The sequence below is a fragment of the Scaptodrosophila lebanonensis genome, unplaced genomic scaffold, assembly GCF_003285725.1.
Source record: "Scaptodrosophila lebanonensis strain 11010-0011.00,11010-0021.00 unplaced genomic scaffold, SlebRS2 tig00000112-arrow-arrow-pilon, whole genome shotgun sequence".
Lineage (NCBI taxonomy): Eukaryota > Metazoa > Arthropoda > Insecta > Diptera > Drosophilidae > Scaptodrosophila > Scaptodrosophila lebanonensis.
Window position 1 is genome coordinate 1,203,101 of NW_022060574.1, and position 20,932 is coordinate 1,224,032.

Below are 20,932 nucleotides of genomic sequence, written 5' to 3' on the forward strand. Positions count from 1 at the left end.
TTGCATACCTCGACGACATAGTGGTGGTCGGCAGGACGTTCTAGGAACACTTGAGCAACTTGCGCGAGGTGTTCGGGCGACTGCGGGTGGCCAATCTGCGAATAAATCGAGATAAGTGCGAATTCTTTCGTAAATCCATTAGGTACCTGGGGCATCTAGTGACGGAGGCGGGCATCCAAATGGATCCGGAGAAGGTAGGATCCATCCACGAGCTGAAGCCGCCATCAAATCTAAAGCAATTGCGGCAGTGCATTGGAATGGCCTCGTGGTATCGACGCTTCGTACCGAATTTCGCCACAACGGTTGGGCCCCTCACCGAACTGTTGAAGAAAGGCCACAAGTGGAGTTGGGGAATGCAGCAGCAGGAGGTATTCGAGTGTATCCAGAGGCAGCTGATGGAAGCTCCGGTGTTGGCGTGCCCCGATTTCACTCGACGCTTCTGCCTACAGACGGACGCCAGCGAGTGTGGGCTGGGCGCGGTTCTGACGCAAGACATAGACGGCCACGAAGCTGGCCTTACGATAACGGATTCTGGCGCGTTTTGGTACACCAAAAAAGCTCATTACGGACAACGGAGCCCAGTTTACGAGCCGCGCGTTGAAGCAGTTCCTCGCCGAAGCGGGCATACAGCAACAGCTGACGGCACCATATACGCCGCAGGAGAATCCCACGGAGCGGACCAATAGAACCGTCAAAACTCTGATCGCGCAGCTGGCAAACGGGCAGCACAACATGTGGGACGAGCAGCTGCCGGAAGCACAATTGGCCATTAATACAGCACGGTCAGACGCAACAGGCTACTCACCTGCTTTCGTCCTATTTGGGAGAGAACCAAGGCGGCCACGCACACTGTACGGCGAAGACCCGGACGCCCCCGAGGCAACACCAGGTAGCCCAGAAAACACACGACGCTGCTACAGTTCGTTGCCCGAGTCGCAAAAAGGAACCAAGCGGTGGCCAGCGAGGACCAGGCACCCCAGTACAACCTGCGAAGACGCGAGTGGCGACCCAAACTGGGCGACGAAGTGCTCGTGCGGCAACACCACCTGTCCAACGCTGCCGAGCAGTTTGCGGCCAAACTGGCGCCTCGCTTCGATGGACCATTCACGGTGCGGGCATTCATATCCCCAGTCATAGTGCATGTGCGACCAGTAGCGGGCGGCAGAGGCAGAACATGTACGAGACTTGAAATCGGTGAATGCAGAGGACAGCGAGGCCGACGAAGGCAGCAACAACGGAAGCCGCGTTAGTATGGTCACCAGGGCCATGCCACCGACAACTGCACAGCAGCCACAGCAGCCCATTTCTCAGCGACCACAACAACAGCCGCAGCATCAATCTCAGCAGCCACAACGGCAGTCTGGGCAACAAAATCAGCCACATCAACGAGCATGACGACAGCAGCCACTTTCACAGTAGCCGCACGACAGCAGCAACAGCAACCAGGGCCCTAGCGCCAAACCGACAGCAACAACAGCAATCCAACCGGCGTCCACCAAAGCGGGAACAGCAAAGCTGCCGTTCTAGCCGAAGAAGATGCCCATGTAAGCCTACAAACATAATTAAACAAAGTTTGTTGTTACGTTTCAGGCCATGTAAAGCGATGTAGATTACCACACCACCTGAGGTACACACAGCGCCAAATATACCAGAGGCGCAGCAGATGGGCAAGTGCCGGGCGGGCAGCTGGACGAGCACAACAAAAAAGGAGGGTGGGCACAACGCGGAATAATAGCAGAAGACCGGAAGCCAATTACAACATAAACATGTGGGGCGGTGATGACGAGTTGCCAGAGCGGCGGGCGGCCGTCGATAATGTGTTATCGAGGAGATACGATAAATGGCAACACCGGCCACTATCGAATAAATATGCAAATGGTAACACCCACGATGGACCGCCAGGCATGGGTAGCACTGGCGGACCGCGAAAATGAGACGTGGCAGCGCTACCAAAACAACTGGCACAACAATTTCACACTTGGACGTGTAACGACGCACGGCTGACTGCTGTACAACGCGTCGTCACGTTGAGTAGTTTAAGTAGTAATAAGTATTTGTAAGTAGTTGTAAGCCATGAAGGCAAAGTAGTTTTAAGATAATGAATGTTGAGTAGTTTAGTTCTTTTTTGGTTCCTTTTGAGGGAAGTCGAACGCGCACTGAAGCGCAGCCTGTAACTTTTAACTTTAAAAATTAAAACACGTGTAAACATATTTCGGCATATCGCCCTCTTTTATTTAGCGGACACCTCGGCACTTTGGGGTGCCTAATATTTATTTCAGCATAACTCTGGCCGGCGAGCATACCCGCGGCAGAGTAATAACATTACACTCTATACGTTTATCTCTATATATACAAGGTGCGTTCGAAAGTAAACCGGACTTTTTGAATCTAGCACTCCCTGGTGGCGCTATCTATATGCCGACTGGTGCGATTCTAACGCAAGAATTTCATGACATTTGATCGATTGGAAGGGAAGTTATTGCGTTTTAAGTGTTAGTAAGTTTGTATTATCGGTGCGAAAATGAGCTTCGAACAAAGAGCCAACATTAAATTTTGTTTTAAAATTGGTAAAACTTTTACCGAAACGTTTCAATTGATGGAACAACTTTATGGTGATGATTGCCTATCCCGTAACGGGGTGCACGAGTGGTTTTAACGTTTTCAAAGTGGTCGTGAGGTCATAAATGACGATCAACATGTGGGTCAATCAAAATTCGTGATCACCGAAAATTCCATCGAAACTGTCGTGAATTCATCAAAAATCAGCCAAAATCATCATTGAAATTGGCACAAATTGACTGACAACCAAAAAATGCTCAGAATCCAATATTCGACCATTCGTTTGTGACCGATTATTTGACCAAAAATCACATTTTAACCATTAACCACTCGCCGTATTCACCTGATATGGCACCGTGCGACTTCTACCGTTTCGGAAAAATGCATTTGCCCATGAAAGGAAAGCGTTATGCAGACGTAGAGGCCATTCAAACGGCTTGCACCGGCATACTGGCGGCCATACCGGCCAACGAACTAAAACACTCGTTCGACATGCTTGTGGGTCGTGCAAAAAGCTGTATTGAAGCAGAAGGAGACTATTTTGAATAAAATAAATTGATTTTGCCGAAAAAACCATTTGTTCTGTTTTTATTTTTAAAGTCCTGTTTACTTTGGAACACGCCTTGTATTTCACAAATTGTTGATCGAATATACCTCTTTTCATAAACGGACTTACGTCAATGGTGTATAATTGCACATTTACATAGGAGTGTCTGTGTGTGTCTATGTGTGTTTGCGTAAGCAGCAATAGCTGCAGGTCAAGCTTGAGTAGAGATTATTCAATATTTGCCATATTGAAGTCAACCCTTCCGAAAATCGCGGAGCTATGGAAAATCACTAATAGGGGGCAATGTATCAGAAACAATAAACAAACTTCATCTGCTTAGGGGAATCTGGATTTCAACTTTGGTCATACTAGCTCTTGTATCTTCTGAGATCCTTTCGTTCATACAGACGGAGAGAAAGACGGACAGACAGACATGTCTATATCAACTGGTCTTGTCATCTTGATCACGAATATACATATACTTTGTGTATACACGCCTCCTTCGGTGTGTTACGTAAAAATCTAGTATAAAATTTTACCCTTTGTGAACAGGGTATAAAAATAAATATTTTGTATTACTTTTTATGAGTATACCAAGTTTCAACCCAAACGCTATGAATTTAGACGTCTATACAAACGTCCTATCACTCCCCCAGGGTTCTGAACTATCCAGCTTCCTAGCTCTAACCGCTTGGGCCCTGCGTTCTATAGTAGTGCAACAGCAAAAAACAGTTTTTTCCCTATATTTTAAAATTGTACACTGACAACTTTTACCAAATACCTTATTTTATCTAAAACACATTTTCGCAGAACATTGTTATGCTCTACAATCAGTCGTTTTTAGTAATCGCAATTTTTTAAGTGATATAGTTTTGCAACGCACCTTAGTTTGTCCTGACTGGAAGATTGTTAATGAGCGCAAGGCCCAACAAAAATCTTAGTTCTTAGCGTTTGGTTCGAACGTGGGAATACTCATAAAAATGTAAACGATGCAAAAAACAAGAAAGGAATGCTAAAGTTGAGTGAGCTCTACTCTCCCCACCAAAAATGAAAAAAAACAAAACAAAATTGTTTTTTAATAAATTAAAAAAAATTATATTAATTAATCAAATAATTTAATTAAATTAAATACAAATTATTCAATACATATATACAAAAGGGTAACATGTTCATGTAAAGTTTCAACTACATACATTTACATCATCGTGTCTATGCATGTTCATATGCGTGTATGTATACAGCACAAACTTGAACCAAAGCAGCAACAACAACAACAGCTGGGGGCAGCGCTGCGGGCAGAGCTGCAGGCAGCGCATGAGCAGCGATTTTATTTATGGCTATAACTTTCTTCAGAATTGACCAATTATGATGAAACTTAACGTACGGACACATAATCACTACCTGGTATAATAAGTACAAAATTCCATAAATTACGGAAGTTAAAAAAAAACATGAATTGCGGGGGAGGGGGGGCGTGTATCAGAAAAAAACACGAACTCGTCCTTTCTCGGTTAGGAGAAGTTCGGTTTTTGTAGCTCTTATACTTTCTGGGAACCTTGCGTTCATACAGACGGACAGGCAGACGAACGTCTTGTTACCCTGATCAAGAATATATATACTTTGTATGGTCTGCCACGCCTCCTTCTGCCTTATTAATTTTTCAGCTCTCGAAAACCTAATATACTCCTGTACATTTCAAGTACAGAGTATAATCACAACCCTCTAATTACTATTTGCACTTTGGGGTGCCCATATGTTATAATCACAATAGCTGCTTTCACTATTTGCCCTTTTGGGGTGCCCATAAGTTAAATTTCAGCACACTCTGGCCGGCGAGTATACCCGCGGCAGAGTAGCATCGTCACACATAGAAGGCAACGGCAGCGAGGGAGGTGCAGTTCAAGGGCGCGGCAAACGTAACAACGCAAAGTGTTTTTTTTTTTTTAATTTTTTATTGCAAACAATTATGGTACACTTATTGTATATATAATGGTCTCATAGAAGATGATGCACTACCCGTTCGGAACTGTCACAAGGCACTGCGTCGTACGGACTGAGGCATCCAAATTGTCCGCTGAGATAGGTGTGCCTAATGAGATCACCAGTTCTCTCCGGTTCTTCGAAAATCTGGGGCACTCGAATAGAACATGATTGTCGTCTTCTTCATTTCCGCACCAGGTGCACTCTGAGGTTGTGTCATGCCCGAAGCGATGCAGGCAACTCCTAAAGCAGCCATTCCCGCTAAGAATTTGTGGTGTAAAATATTACCTTGTCATGTAAGCGGTGCGTCCATCGGTCTTTGTTGGATTCGTCCCAGCGCCGTGGCCAACGCTTAGCGGGCTTCAGTGAATGAGTCTCGCGCTTTCCAGGCCAGCTCCTCTATGGGGATCATGCCCGCTATGACGAGAACTGCTTCGTCTGATATGGTTCTGAAGCCACTGACCACCCTGATGGCGCTCAGGTGATTGGTGGCCTCGAGGCCTCGTCTGTAGAACCCCGTATCCATTGCATGGCCCAATTTCGAGCAGCGGAGAGCATCACAGACGTCATCACATACGTTTGTAAATAGTACTCTTCGGTTTTGTTTGTAGCCACGTGCGTTAAGCATAATCCGTGCTAGCGCTCTCACTGTCTCCGAAGCCTTATGGTTTGCATAGGCTAGGTGTTCTCTAAAACATATATAGCTCGCTTCGGTTCCACCGTTGTAACGCCGACCATTATGTGCGCAGTTTCTACTGTTTTCCGGCTGCTAACCAGAACCGCCTCGGTTTTATGGGGAGCCAGCTTCAGCCCTTAGCTCCTTACCTACCGTGACTACGGCCACGTCGTCTGCGAATCCAATAATATGGACTCCCCTTGGTAGATGCAGCCACAGGACGCCGTCGCACATCACATTCCGCTGGAGTGGCCCCAGAACGGAACCCTGGGGCGCATCCCGGGATATATGATACGTGCGTGTTCCCCCGTCGGTGCCATAGCGTTCTCCCGTAGAAATAGCTCTGCATTATAGCGAGGAAGTGGGAAGGATCTGGCCCCAACTGAATTAAATGCATTGCGTACATAAAGCGTCATGATTAGGCAGTATTTTTTGTTGCCTCTTTTCTAACGCGTGGTGGCCATCGTTTCTGTGGCTATTTTGACCACCTGTCTGATAGCATCCACCGTAGACCGTGCCTTCCTGTAGCTGAATTGGTTGGGTAAAAGTCCTCCGGACCTCTCCAGCGCTACATTCAGTCTGTCGCTTATAAGATTGATTAAATAAATCCACGAAAACTGCTGGGTGGAGTGCTATGGCTAGGCGGAACTTCGTCGTGCCTCTAGAATGTTGGTAAAGCCGCCTGATTCTGAGGCAAGCCCCACCAGTACACTGGCTCATGGTTCACTCATGCTCGTTAGACATGCTTCCTGATATGTGATTTGCCATTGTTTGGTAGAAAGAGAGGGCAGCTGCGACGGCTTGAGTGTTAAGCGCAGCCAGATGGCAGCCCCTCTAGTCAGGTTGGCCCCCCACGCGCAGTAACTTCCTACCTTGTAGGGTTCACTTAGGATCGCCAAGTCAGCTGCAATTTCGAGAGCCGTTTGCACGTCAATTTCGACCTGTGCAGCAACTGCCATCCAAACATTCTGTGCCACAACAAGTTGTCCAGATCCCTAATGTCAAAACGGCGCTCCTGCGCGAGGGCCTGGACTGCCGTATTATCGTCAAGGGTCTGACCGATACTCTCCTTCAACTGCTTAGCAGTCTCTCTGATATCTTTCTTGAGCTCCAGAAGAAGATCGCCATTACTCGTTTTGAACACTTTGCAAATATTTTCGCTTACTTCCTGCAGCTTGTTGTCCATGCGCCTGGTAACCATCCGCTGGATCGCGCTGTTTGATTATTATGGCCTCCGAGCGTACTGTCTCGGTAGCGCTACTTTATTGTCGTACCGGCTCCTGTTTGGTACCGTACGCCACTCCTGTTCCACAGATTTACCGGTGGTGTTAGGGGCCTCGCTGGGGACCTTGCTTGGCCTGCACCGGCAAGTTGTTAGGTGGACCGACTGCAGCTTCAGCATTGAAATTAGTGCCCTTAATTGCACCTTTCTTGGCTGACGGATCTTTACCGTAGCGAAGTCATAAGGTGTGAAACGGGTCTCCAAATGGTGTGCGAATGCATAAGCCTGTTCTTCCTCGTTCGTAGCAAGGCCACCTCCAGGACAGCCAATTTGACCGCAATTTGAGAAATTTCCATAACTACCGTAATTCTTAGAATTTTTGACCCAAATTTGGTAAGTACCTCTTGTTAATAATTATGTGCCTGTGCGTCAGATGGGTTGATTTTAAAGGAAGTTATACCCGTTGTTGTTGTTTTTGCTTTCGCTTAACATTGCGATGCAAACAAGCTTACACAAATAGACGCAATACCTATGTAAATGTGCAATTTTACAAACTTTACGTGAGTTCGAATACCGAGGGAGGTAGGTCGAGGCCTGGAGGAATTTAAAAATGTCCCTAGACTTCTTTTGGATGGTGGCGAAAGATTTGGGAGGTAGCTGGCCACTAAAAATTGCTTCCTCTACCTTGATAAGCTGGGCAGTCGCAGAAGAGGTGGGTTACAGTTCCCTGCTCTTCTTCGTCTCTACCACTTCTGCAGAAGTCGTAATTGTAGAGCTCTAGTCTGGTGTGCCAATCAGCCAGTGCCCCGTAATGGCTCTTATGACGGTTGAGCATTGGCCTCTGCTCAGATTGCGGACTTCTGAAGAGCGCTTTTTGTTGCGAATGGGCCACGTTTAACCCAAAATTTTATGAGGGTCTGAATCGTTGGTCCACATTTGATTTACGATAAACTCAAAATGATTAAGAACTTATAGTCTGAAGCTGGCCATTGGTATACCGACACTCTCCTTGTCCGGAAGGATATGGACAGTGGTACCATGTCTGGCCAGCTCGGTTCTGATCTCATATTACATAACAGTATGTTAGTGGATAAGATGTAGAGGCTTTGGCTTTGCCTCTATATATGCCGTGTTGTCGCCATCGCTAAAATAAGGTAACAGAAATTTTTTTATGTTGTTCTTGATTAGAATGCAGATGCAGGTCTTGCCTATACTTTTCGCTACTATTAGCTTATACTTCTGGGTCCTCAATCCAGAAACTTCTCCGGCTTTGCAAACACCCTGGCCCTGGCTCGCGGTCTATTGGACACGTCTCACCAGTCTACCGCGCCTAGCTTCGCACCTGGGTATACTTCTCCCAATGAAATTGATTTTTTCTATAATTCGGCCGACCGCTTGTTATGACAAGCAATGACCTATACTCTGCCCTTATGCCATCCTGAATCGTACACTTCTTGCGGCCAGGTCCATTAGAAAACGAGCTTACAGCTCGTTCTCGAGTCCTGCCCATCAGTGTCTCGAGATAAAGCCATCCCTGTTGCCAATGCCTAAGACACCAATGAGGATCTTATCCTTCGGTACTTCTGCGAAGATTCGATGAAGTAGGTGTTGCGGTTACGTTCGTTTTGCTGGTTTTGGCGGCATTTCTCTTTTCGAAGCATTCTTGAATCTTTTTAGCGTAATGCTGGCTTCAATTCCGGTAAAATTCGCTTAGCCCACTCTACCATCCTTCGGCCGGTGACGTCCCAGGAGTGGCGTGGTTCTTTTGCAGTATGTCTAACGTGCGTCTCCTGTCTTTGTTTTAGTGGCAACATCGCCGAAGTGACTGGCTCTTCGGAGTTGCCAGCCACCCCCTCCGATTGCTGGTTTGGCTGCTTGGCGTAGCTCTTTCACCTTCGACGTGGAGAGCGTCTGACTCTACATAGAGACAAGCGATTGGCAGGACGGTTTGTCTCCACCTGCACTGACAGCGTTGGGATGGGAATTACCAGAAGTGCCCATTCTGTTGACGGTCAAGTCTATGACCGTTTGGCTTGAAGGATTTGCGGTCCCGTCCGGCTTATGACGAGATGCTGCTTTTGGTTGACTGCAAACATGCTTACACAGATACGAATAGACACGCATATCATGCATAAACTCACATAGACGCAATTGCTATGTAAATGTGCACTTATACACCATTTACGTGAGTTCGAATACCGAAAGAGGTAAAATCGTTAAAATTTTTTTTTTCTTAATTTCTTAATTTTTTAAATTTCTTTAATTATTGTAAACATATGTACAGAGTATTTCAAAGTCGGGACACCCGACTTTAGTTTTTTTACTAGTTATGTGTGTACGCTGTGTGTTTTATTTTGTTTGATAACCCCCACTTCCCCACTATTGAGGATTTCCCGAGTTTCCACTAAAATATCTCAAAGACTATAAGACCTAAGAACATCAAATTTTAATTAAAAATGCCTTATATAAACACGCAGAAAATGTGCATTTTGGAATTTCCCTCCCTTCATCCTCTCCAACGCAATAGCAGATTTTCAATAACTCCCGTATTTCATAAAATTTTCCATTGAAATTGGAAAATCTTTTCAGTTAGTGATCATGAGTCCTTAAGAAACACCTTATTTACCCAAACTACCAACATTGAGTAGCGAATTGTCGCATTGACCGCCGCACGTGGAAAACCAACGTGCTGGGAATTGCTGACAGAAAGTGTTGCGTATGCAGTTCGGTGCATACGGGGTCAACGCGCTCGCAAGTCAGCTACCGGAGATCGCAACCACAGCAGTCTACATTCATATAATCGAGGAGTCCGCTGAACCGACAGCGACTATTGGACCAGCGATTATTGGTTCCCAAGAAAGGCAAGATGCGGACTCAGCGATTCTCGGTGCAAAATCTACGCCAACGTCGACGTATCATCGTTGGAGGTTTCATTAGGATTTAACTTAGATATTATGACCAGCTTGTAATCAACTCGACAATAAGCACATAGTGCTATAATAAATATTTTTTATATAAAACCAACAAATAATTGATTAATTGGCACCCGAGCAGGGACTGCGGTATATTATTCGAAAAACATAAGACATCTGTGAAGTGTTAATATAATCGCGAGTCTACTATACAAATCCTTTACCGCGGTAATAATACAAAAAAAAAAAATAATATAAGACCATAAGGAGTCTGTGAAGTGTTAATAAAATCCGCGAGTCACACTATAAATTCACCACAAAATTCATACAGACAGCAAAACCAAATACAAAAAAGGCCACATTCACAGATAAGCCATCAACCTAAGAGAGAGTTTTTAATACAGAAGCACTTGTTCATTATGAACAAGATTACGTACCAGAATATGATACTGATGAGGCAGGTCAAGATTTTCCAGGGGAATTTGAAGCTGAAGAAAAATACGCAGATGAAAAATATTTACAAAAGGGCTTCGAAATTGCTGACGATGTTAATTTTTTGGACTAGCGTCCTCCTCATTACCTTACTATGGGTTTGGAATGAGGAATGGAAACAAACTAAAATTTTTGACAGATACAGGTTCAAATAAAAGCTATGTAAAGCCAGCACTTATTCAAGATCCCATCTGGAATGAAGTTCCATTTGCAGCAAAATCAATTGGAGGCGACGTTAATATTACTTATCATTTTTATACTCTGTACATGAAATGTACAGAAGTATATTAGGTTTGCGGGAGCTGAAAAATTTAACAGGCAGAAGGAGGCGTGGCAGACCCCACAAAGTATATATATTCATGATCAGCATGACGAGACGAGTCGATCTAGCCCTGTCTGTCTGACCGTCCGTATGAACACCTGGATCTCAGAGACTATAAGAGATGCAGACACCAAATTTTGCACAAAGATGCGTTATGTGTGTATTCTATACGAGTTTGTTTTATTTTTTGATTTTCCCCCCACTTCCCCCATATGGAGGTTTTCCCGATTTTCCATTCGTATAATCGCCTATATCTCGGAGACTATAAGACCTAGGAACACCAAATTTTAGTCCCAGATGCCAAATGTGTATTTTGGAATTTCCCTCCCTCCCCCTCTACCATGCAAATCGTAACTCCCGTAATTCTTGGAATTTAGAACTAAAATTTTGCAAATACCCCCAGTTGGTTATTATGTTTCCGTATGCCAAGTTTTACTATTATAGACCGATTTAACGAGAAGTTATAGCCATAAATATATTTGATGCTGCAGCGCTGCTCAAGCGCTGCCCGCGACTGTTGTTGATGCTGGTGCGTTGGTTGACCTCACACATGCTTACACAGACACGAATAGATGCGCATAGGCATACATACACTCACACAGACGCAATTGCTATGTAAATGTGCAATTATAAACCCTTTACGTGAGTTCGAATACCGAGAGAGGTAAAATCGATCAAATTTTTTTTTTATTTTCTTAATTTTTTTTATTTTTTATAAATTTTGTAAACATATGTATAGAATATTTCAAAGTCGGGACACCCGACTTTAGCTTTTTTACCTATTTGTACTACCTTATCTTAAGTCATTCGATGGCATTATTGGCCATGACACAGTGAAGGAATTAAAAGGTGTAATTAACACACATATAAATCATTTTACTTGATTAGGGAAGTATAAATATAGCACGAAAGAACTACCAATGACACGCGTTGATAACATAGAACTTGGACTTTCGCATTAAGATGAGAATGATAGCCAAGTAATCAAAATAATAGTTTATTGTATTGGCAATATAAGGTCTGCGCATGTGCGCCCCGGTCCAAGTGAAGTACTTTGTGAAATCAAATAATTAAATTGAAGGACCAACCACCGCATTACAACGACTCATCTCGTCTGCATCAGTTGGTACGAACGACGTCCACCCCACTATAATTACAAGGTCCTTCGAGCCGGATTTCATCTGCTGCACCTCCAAATATCATCCTCGTTTTGTGCTGCTTTGAAGTCCCCCCAGCAAGCATCGGTGGATTAAAAGTTGAGTACTCAATTGCGTTTTTTTATTCCTTCAATATTAGTGCCGCACACCTCAAGTGCGATTCGGAAAAAACCAATTTACACGTGCAAGTGTCAGTGCAATCAAAAGAAAGGAAAAAATTGTAGCGGCCTATATGTAGCTTATGTAAATATTGTTCTCAAGTATACCTATGTACATATAGATATAAATGTCGCCATACTGTTTTTCTCGCTTTTGAGAGAGAGACTCCCGCGAACTTCGAATTTCCAATTCAAACTCGGCCGTGTTGTAAGTTGCAAAGGTCTTAAGTGTCAAAAGTGTATATGCGAACATATTGTGTTGTGCCTCAAACCCAACTGAGCCAACACGGAGCGCCTATTCCTATTTATATTTCTCTCTTTCATTTATCCAACTGCACTGGTACAATTTCCGCAAATTAATCAACTTATTTATTTGCCTCCGCATTAATATATTGTATATAAGTTTTTCCCAAATCTTTAGCAATATTATTATTCACACAGCCAAGACAGCTACATATACATATTTTTTGGGCTTTTGTCGTTTGTGTTGTTTGCTAAACCTTCCAGCGCTTAAGATAAGCCGGCACCTCGGCTTCTCAATATTCTCACCACCCATTCGTTCTTCGACCGTTATTAGCGCTCTCTGGCGCTCACACCCACACACATACACACACAAAAACGTCTCGCTGCAGCAGTGCATTGGCAGTGTCAGTTTGAGCGCAGCTGAAACAATAAACTGACCGCCAGCTGTTCCTCTCCGCAGCGTTTATGCATGCGCATACCCTATATGGACCGGGTGTTGCGATTATTATGTATGCTCCTGCCCTTGCAATTTTTTAAAAATATTTTTTCGTTTTTGTGAATTCCGACACTCAACTAATTTCGTTCTGTGGCCCACATATATATTTGGATATCTTCGTTGGACTTTTTTCGGCACTTGGGCAAAACTCAAATTTATATTTTATTAAATTTAATATTTCCCTCCAAATTATTTGGTCGTGTGCAAATTATCCATAGCCTCGGCGTTGATTTAAATATATTTTCCTCGTTTTTTGGCTGCGCAAAATATTTATATATTTTTCTTTTCGTAATCCAAAAAATATTGGAGGGAATTAAATATTTTTCCATTTTTCTAAAATAAAAAATTTCAGAAAGCAATCCTAGGCTTTCCGTTCGTATTGCCGCCCAATATAGTTAGTCCAAGTCCGTTTTTTCAAGATTTACTATGCCATCAGGAGGTCAGGCTAAGGCTTCAGAGCAACAGAACATAGCTGATCCACCTTCAAAGCCAGCGCTAGCTACACTAAACGTTCCATCCGCCTCAACGTCAAGGGTCAGTCCCACTCAGCCGCTCACACCAAGCGCGATTTCCAAGGCTTCTGTTTCCGAAGCCAAGACTGCTCCTACTGAGAAAAAAATGACTAGGTCCGTATCTCAGGAGTCCCGATCGATCAGCCAAATGTCGCTCAATACCTTTCTCCTCGTGAGCGATTAAGATTAGAGATTGAGCGCTTTCGAGGCTACTATGTCCGCCTCCTCAATATCCGAGTCATCCCTGTATATACTCAATACCCGACGAGACCAAGTCAAGGCGTTATGGGCCCAAGTAGAGCAGGAGTGTGATCAATGCACAAGATCACTAAGTGCGTTGGCCGCTGAGGAGAGCAGGCATGATATTGCAGTCGTCCTCAAAAAGTACGAGTACTTCTACTTGATTTATGAAAGGTGTTCAGCCAAGCTCAGCGAGAGCATTGGCAAGCTTTCCGCCGCCAGTAAGCCACCGAGCCAGCCGTTGCCGTCAACTCATCCTCCGACATGCAACAGAGGCTGCTCCCTCTCTCCGGTCGACACTGAAGTTTTCAGTAGCGATCCTCTACGGTGGCCTACCTTCCGTGATCTATTCACTGCGGTTTATATTAATAATCCGAGGCTCACTCCCATTGAGAAACTTTTCCATCTCAATGCCAAGACCACTGGAGAAGCAAGGTCCATTGTTTCAAAGTCTCCGGGAGAATTTAAAGGAGCAATTTGAGAACAAAAGATTGCTGGTTATTAGCCAGCTAAAACTTTTGTTCGGCCTTTCCACAATCGGCCAAGAGTCTGGAGCAGCTGTCAAAGGTCTTCAAAGCACCATTCAAGGGTGCCTTACTGTGCTGGAATATTCCAAAGTCAAAACAGAAAACTGGGACCCTATTTTGCTTTTTCAGTGAGCGCAAGTTTCCCAATTCCAAAATGGGCGGATCTCAACACGTTTTTGGTTGGACGCTACAGTACCCTTGAGGCAACCGACGACGAGAGGTCGGCGTCCAGTTTTCAGGAGCAAAGCCATTCTAAACCTCATAGAAGAAACTTAAATTCATTCGAGGCAAAGATTAGCGGGAAACCACCTCCATCCAACAAGGCCAAACCACAGGCTTGCAAAATATGTTCCAAAGAGAACCATGCCATCCGGTTATGCTCTCGTTTTCTGGCCATGTCCATCACAGACCGGATTGCCTGCATCAAGATGAACAAACTGTGTCTAAATTGTTTTGCGAGAGGACATCAACTACGAGAGTGTAGGAGTGTGCACACTTGTTTTACGTGTAAGGGTCGACATTCCAGACTCTGCTTCATCGTGCCTCCCCTCAGTCTGCTGCGGAAGCCAGTGTTATTCCGGCTGCTTAGTCCTCCATTTCACAAATACAGTCCACATCCGATAGCCAGGCCAGTGTTCATACTTATTTTGTCGCCAAACCACAGAATGTACTGCTGGGCACCGCCTTAGTTTACATTGGTCATTTGTAATTCCACAATTGGCAGGAAATCTTCCCTCGTATACTATTCCTCAAGATCGCTTGAGGGACCTGCCAAATGTTCAGCTGGCTGACCCCATGTTCCACAGAAGCTCGCAGATTGACGTGCTGATTGGCGCTGATATCCTCCCATCCATTCTTTTAGGCGGCTTCCAGAAGAATATTTGTGGCACTCTCCTTGGGCAGGAATTGATTTTCGGCTGGATCCTAAGTGGTCCAGTGACCCAGAGCCCCATGCAGTCTCTCGATTCGTTTTCCACTCACGTCTCGGTGAGCCAGGACGGTACGTTAGAAAATCTTCTTACCAAATTTTGGGAGGGGAGGATCTTCCAAGCAGAGTGATGAAGGAATCCGACGCCGTATGCGAACAAAATTTTGTCAGTACTACACGAAGAGAAGAGAGCGGCAGGTATGTGGTAACCTTACCATTCAAGGATCCTGATCACATTGACCTGGCTCAATTCCTGAAAAATGAGTTTCGGTTGAAGAAAGAGCAGTATGACTCAGTGGTCCAAGAGTACCTTGATCTGGGTCATATGCGGCAAGTTGCTCCCGATAGCGCATCCGATAGCGTCATCGGCCCGGACATGGCACCGCACGCGTTTGCATACCTCGACGACATAGTGGTGGTCGGCAGGACGTTCTAGGAACACTTAAGCAACTTGCGCGAGGTGTTCGGGCGACTGCGGGTGGCCAATCTGCGAATAAATCGAGATAAGTGCGAATTCTTTCGTAAATCCATTAGGTACCTGGGGCATCTAGTGACGGAGGCGGGCATCCAAATGGATCCGGAGAAGGTAGGATCCATCCACGAGCTGAAGCCGCCATCAAATCTAAAGCAATTGCGGCAGTGCATTGGAATGGCCTCGTGGTATCGACGCTTCGTACCGAATTTCGCCACAACGGTTGGGCCCCTCACCGAACTGTTGAAGAAAGGCCACAAGTGGAGTTGGGGAATGCAGCAGCAGGAGGTATTCGAGTGTATCCAGAGGCAGCTGATGGAAGCTCCGGTGTTGGCGTGCCCCGATTTCACTCGACGCTTCTGCCTACAGACGGACGCCAGCGAGTGTGGGCTGGGCGCGGTTCTGACGCAAGACATAGACGGCCACGAAGCTGGCCTTACGATAACGGATTCTGGCGCGTTTTGGTACACCAAAAAAGCTCATTACGGACAACGGAGCCCAGTTTACGAGCCGCGCGTTGAAGCAGTTCCTCGCCGAAGCGGGCATACAGCAACAGCTGACGGCACCATATACGCCGCAGGAGAATCCCACGGAGCGGACCAATAGAACCGTCAAAACTCTGATCGCGCAGCTGGCAAACGGGCAGCACAACATGTGGGACGAGCAGCTGCCGGAAGCACAATTGGCCATTAATACAGCACGGTCAGACGCAACAGGCTACTCACCTGCTTTCGTCCTATTTGGGAGAGAACCAAGGCGGCCACGCACACTGTACGGCGAAGACCCGGACGCCCCCGAGGCAACACCAGGTAGCCCAGAAACACACGCGACGCTGCTACAGTTCGTTGCCCGAGTCGCAAAAAGGAACCAAGCGGTGGCCAGCGAGGACCAGGCACCCCAGTACAACCTGCGAAGACGCGAGTGGCGACCCAAACTGGGCGACGAAGTGCTCGTGCGGCAACACCACCTGTCCAACGCTGCCGAGCAGTTTGCGGCCAAACTGGCGCCTCGCTTCGATGGACCATTCACGGTGCGGGCATTCATATCCCCAGTCATAGTGCATGTGCGACCAGTAGCGGGCGGCAGAGGCAGAACATGTACGAGACTTGAAATCGGTGAATGCAGAGGACAGCGAGGCCGACGAAGGCAGCAACAACGGAAGCCGCGTTAGTATGGTCACCAGGGCCATGCCACCGACAACTGCACAGCAGCCACAGCAGCCCATTTCTCAGCGACCACAACAACAGCCGCAGCATCAATCTCAGCAGCCACAACGGCAGTCTGGGCAACAAAATCAGCCACATCAACGAGCATGACGACAGCAGCCACTTTCACAGTAGCCGCACGATAGCAGCAACAGCAACCAGGGCCCTAGCGCCAAACCGACAGCAACAACAGCAATCCAACCGGCGTCCACCAAAGCGGGAACAGCAAAGCGGCCGTTCTAGCCGAAGAAGATGCCCATGTAAGCCTACAAACATAATTAAACAAAGTTTGTTGTTACGTTTCAGGCCATGTAAAGCGATGTAGATTACCACACCACCTGAGGTACACACAGCGCCAAATATACCAGAGGCGCAGCAGATGGGCAAGTGCCGGGCGGGCAGCTGGACGAGCACAACAAAAAAGGAGGGTGGGCACAACGCGGAATAATAGCAGAAGACCGGAAGCCAATTACAACATAAACATGTGGGGCGGTGATGACGAGTTGCCAGAGCGGCGGGCGGCCGTCGATAATGTGTTATCGAGGAGATACGATAAATGGCAACACCGGCCACTATCGAATAAATATGCAAATGGTAACACCCACGATGGACCGCCAGGCATGGGTAGCACTGGCGGACCGCGAAAATGAGACGTGGCAGCGCTACCAAAACAACTGGCACAACAATTTCACACTTGGACGTGTAACGACGCACGGCTGACTGCTGTACAACGCGTCGTCACGTTGAGTAGTTTAAGTAGTAATAAGTATTTGTAAGTAGTTGTAAGCCATGAAGGCAAAGTAGTTTTAAGTTAATGAATGTTGAGTAGTTTAGTTCTTTTTTGGTTCCTTTTGAGGGAAGTCGAACGCGCACTGAAGCGCAGCCTGTAACTTTTAACTTTAAAAATTAAAACACGTGTAAACATATTTCGGCATATCGCCCTCTTTTATTTAGCGGACACCTCGGCACTTTGGGGTGCCTAATATTTATTTCAGCATAACTCTGGCCGGCGAGCATACCCGCGGCAGAGTAATAACATTACACTCTATACTTTATCTCTATATATACAAGGTGCGTTCGAAAGTAAACCGGACTTTTTGAATCTAGCACTCCCTGGTGGCGCTATCTATATGCCGACTGGTGCGATTCTAACGCAAGAATTTCATGACATTTGATCGATTGGAAGGGAAGTTATTGCGTTTTAAGTGTTAGTAAGTTTGTATTATCGGTGCGAAAATGAGCTTCGAACAAAGAGCCAACATTAAATTTTGTTTTAAAATTGGTAAAACTTTTACCGAAACGTTTCAATTGATGGAACAACTTTATGGTGATGATTGCCTATCCCGTAACGGGGTGCACGAGTGGTTTTAACGTTTTCAAAGTGGTCGTGAGGTCATAAATGACGATCAACATGTGGGTCAATCAAAATTCGTGATCACCGAAAATTCCATCGAAACTGTCGTGAATTCATCAAAAATCAGCCAAAATCATCATTGAAATTGGCACAAATTGACTGACAACCAAAAAATGCTCAGAATCCAATATTCGACCATTCGTTTGTGACCGATTATTTGACCAAAAATCACATTTTAACCATTAACCACTCGCCGTATTCACCTGATATGGCACCGTGCGACTTCTACCGTTTCGGAAAAATGCATTTGCCCATGAAAGGAAAGCGTTATGCAGACGTAGAGGCCATTCAAACGGCTTGCACCGGCATACTGGCGGCCATACCGGCCAACGAACTAAAACACTCGTTCGACATGCTTGTGGGTCGTGCAAAAAGCTGTATTGAAGCAGAAGGAGACTATTTTGAATAAAATAAATTGATTTTGCCGAAAAAACCATTTGTTCTGTTTTTATTTTTAAAGTCCTGTTTACTTTGGAACACGCCTTGTATTTCACAAATTGTTGATCGAATATACCTCTTTTCATAAACGGACTTACGTCAATGGTGTATAATTGCACATTTACATAGGAGTGTCTGTGTGTGTCTATGTGTGTTTGCGTAAGCAGCAATAGCTGCAGGTCAAGCTTGAGTAGAGATTATTCAATATTTGCCATATTGAAGTCAACCCTTCCGAAAATCGCGGAGCTATGGAAAATCACTAATAGGGGGCAATGTATCAGAAACAATAAACAAACTTCATCTGCTTAGGGGAATCTGGATTTCAACTTTGGTCATACTAGCTCTTGTATCTTCTGAGATCCTTTCGTTCATACAGACGGAGAGAAAGACGGACAGACAGACATGTCTATATCAACTGGTCTTGTCATCTTGATCACGAATATACATATACTTTGTGTATACACGCCTCCTTCGGTGTGTTACGTAAAAATCTAGTATAAAATTTTACCCTTTGTGAACAGGGTATAAAAATAAATATTTTGTATTACTTTTTATGAGTATACCAAGTTTCAACCCAAACGCTATGAATTTAGACGTCTATACAAACGTCCTATCACTCCCCCAGGGTTCTGAACTATCCAGCTTCCTAGCTCTAACCGCTTGGGCCCTGCGTTCTATAGTAGTGCAACAGCAAAAAACAGTTTTTTCCCTATATTTTAAAATTGTACACTGACAACTTTTACCAAATACCTTATTTTATCTAAAACACATTTTCGCAGAACATTGTTATGCTCTACAATCAGTCGTTTTTAGTAATCGCAATTTTTTAAGTGATATAGTTTTGCAACGCACCTTAGTTTGTCCTGACTGGAAGATTGTTAATGAGCGCAAGGCCCAACAAAAATCTTAGTTCTTAGCTTTTGGTTCGAACGTGGGAATACTCATAAAAATGTAAACGATGCAAAAAACAAGAAAGGAATGCTAAAGTTGAGTGAGCTCTACTCTCCCCACCAAAAATGAAAAAAACAAAACAAAATTGTTTTTTAATAAATTTAAAAAAATTATATTAATTAATCAAATAATTTAATTAAATTAAATACAAATTATTCAATACATATATACAAAAGGGTGACATGTTCATGTAAAGTTTCAACTACATACATTTACATCATCGTGTCTATGCATGTTCATATGCGTGTATGTATACAGCACAAACTTGAACCAAAGCAGCAACAACAACAACAGCTGGGGGCAGCGCTGCGGGCAGAGCTGCAGGCAGCGCATGAGCAGCGATTTTATTTATGGCTATAACTTTCTTCAGAATTGACCAATTATGATGAAACTTAACGTACGGACACATAATCACTACCTGGTATAATAAGTACAAAATTCCATAAATTACGGAAGTTAAAAAAAAACACGAATTGCGGGGGAGGGGGGGCGTGTATCAGAAATGCAGTCTCTCGATTCGTTTTCCACTCACGTCTCGGTGAGCCAGGACGGTACGTTAGAAAATCTTCTTACCAAATTTTGGGAGGGGAGGATCTTCCAAGCAGAGTGATGAAGGAATCCGACGCCGTATGCGAACAAAATTTTGTCAGTACTACACGAAGAGAAGAGAGCGGCAGGTATGTGGTAACCTTACCATTCAAGGATCCTGATCACATTGACCTGGCTCAATTCCTGAAAAATGAGTTTCGGTTGAAGAAAGAGCAGTATGACTCAGTGGTCCAAGAATACCTTGATCTGGGTCATATGCGGCAAGTTGCTCCCGATAGCGCATCCGCCAATTTCTATCTACCTCACCATGCCGTACTCAAGCCTGACAGTACCACTACCAAGGTTCGGGTAATTTTTAACGGTTAAAATCCTTCTTCCAACGCCAAGAGCCTAAATGATGTTCTCCACTCAGGTCCGGTTTTACAATCCGATCTCACGATGCAAGTTTTGAAATGGCATTTTTTCAAGTATATGTCCAGCTCCGACATCACGAAGATGTATCGCCAGATTCTTGTAGGTCCCAAACACACGCTGTTTCAAAGAATTTTTTTCCGCAACCAAGATGGTGATCTTTGTGACTACGAATTGAGCACAGTCACCTTTGGTATAAATTGCGCCCCTTTTTGGCCATTCGAGTCTTACAGCAACTTGCCAAAGACATCCACACACAATATCCGCTAGCGAGCCAAGTGATCTCCAACTTTGCTTCCTTCGCAGAGAAGTGGTCAGACGTGCGATCGGAACACAATCCGGTGGATGGGGAAAGCCGCGGTATATCTCCGCAGGACTTGTGGTCCAATACCTTGTGGTGGCATGGCCCTGATGGGCTCAAACAGCCTCATGCAGAATGGCCCCATTTGGGTCTCCCGATGCTTGACACTGACACGGAGAAGCGCACCATTAGAAGCCATTTTGCGAAGGTGCCTCCAGGC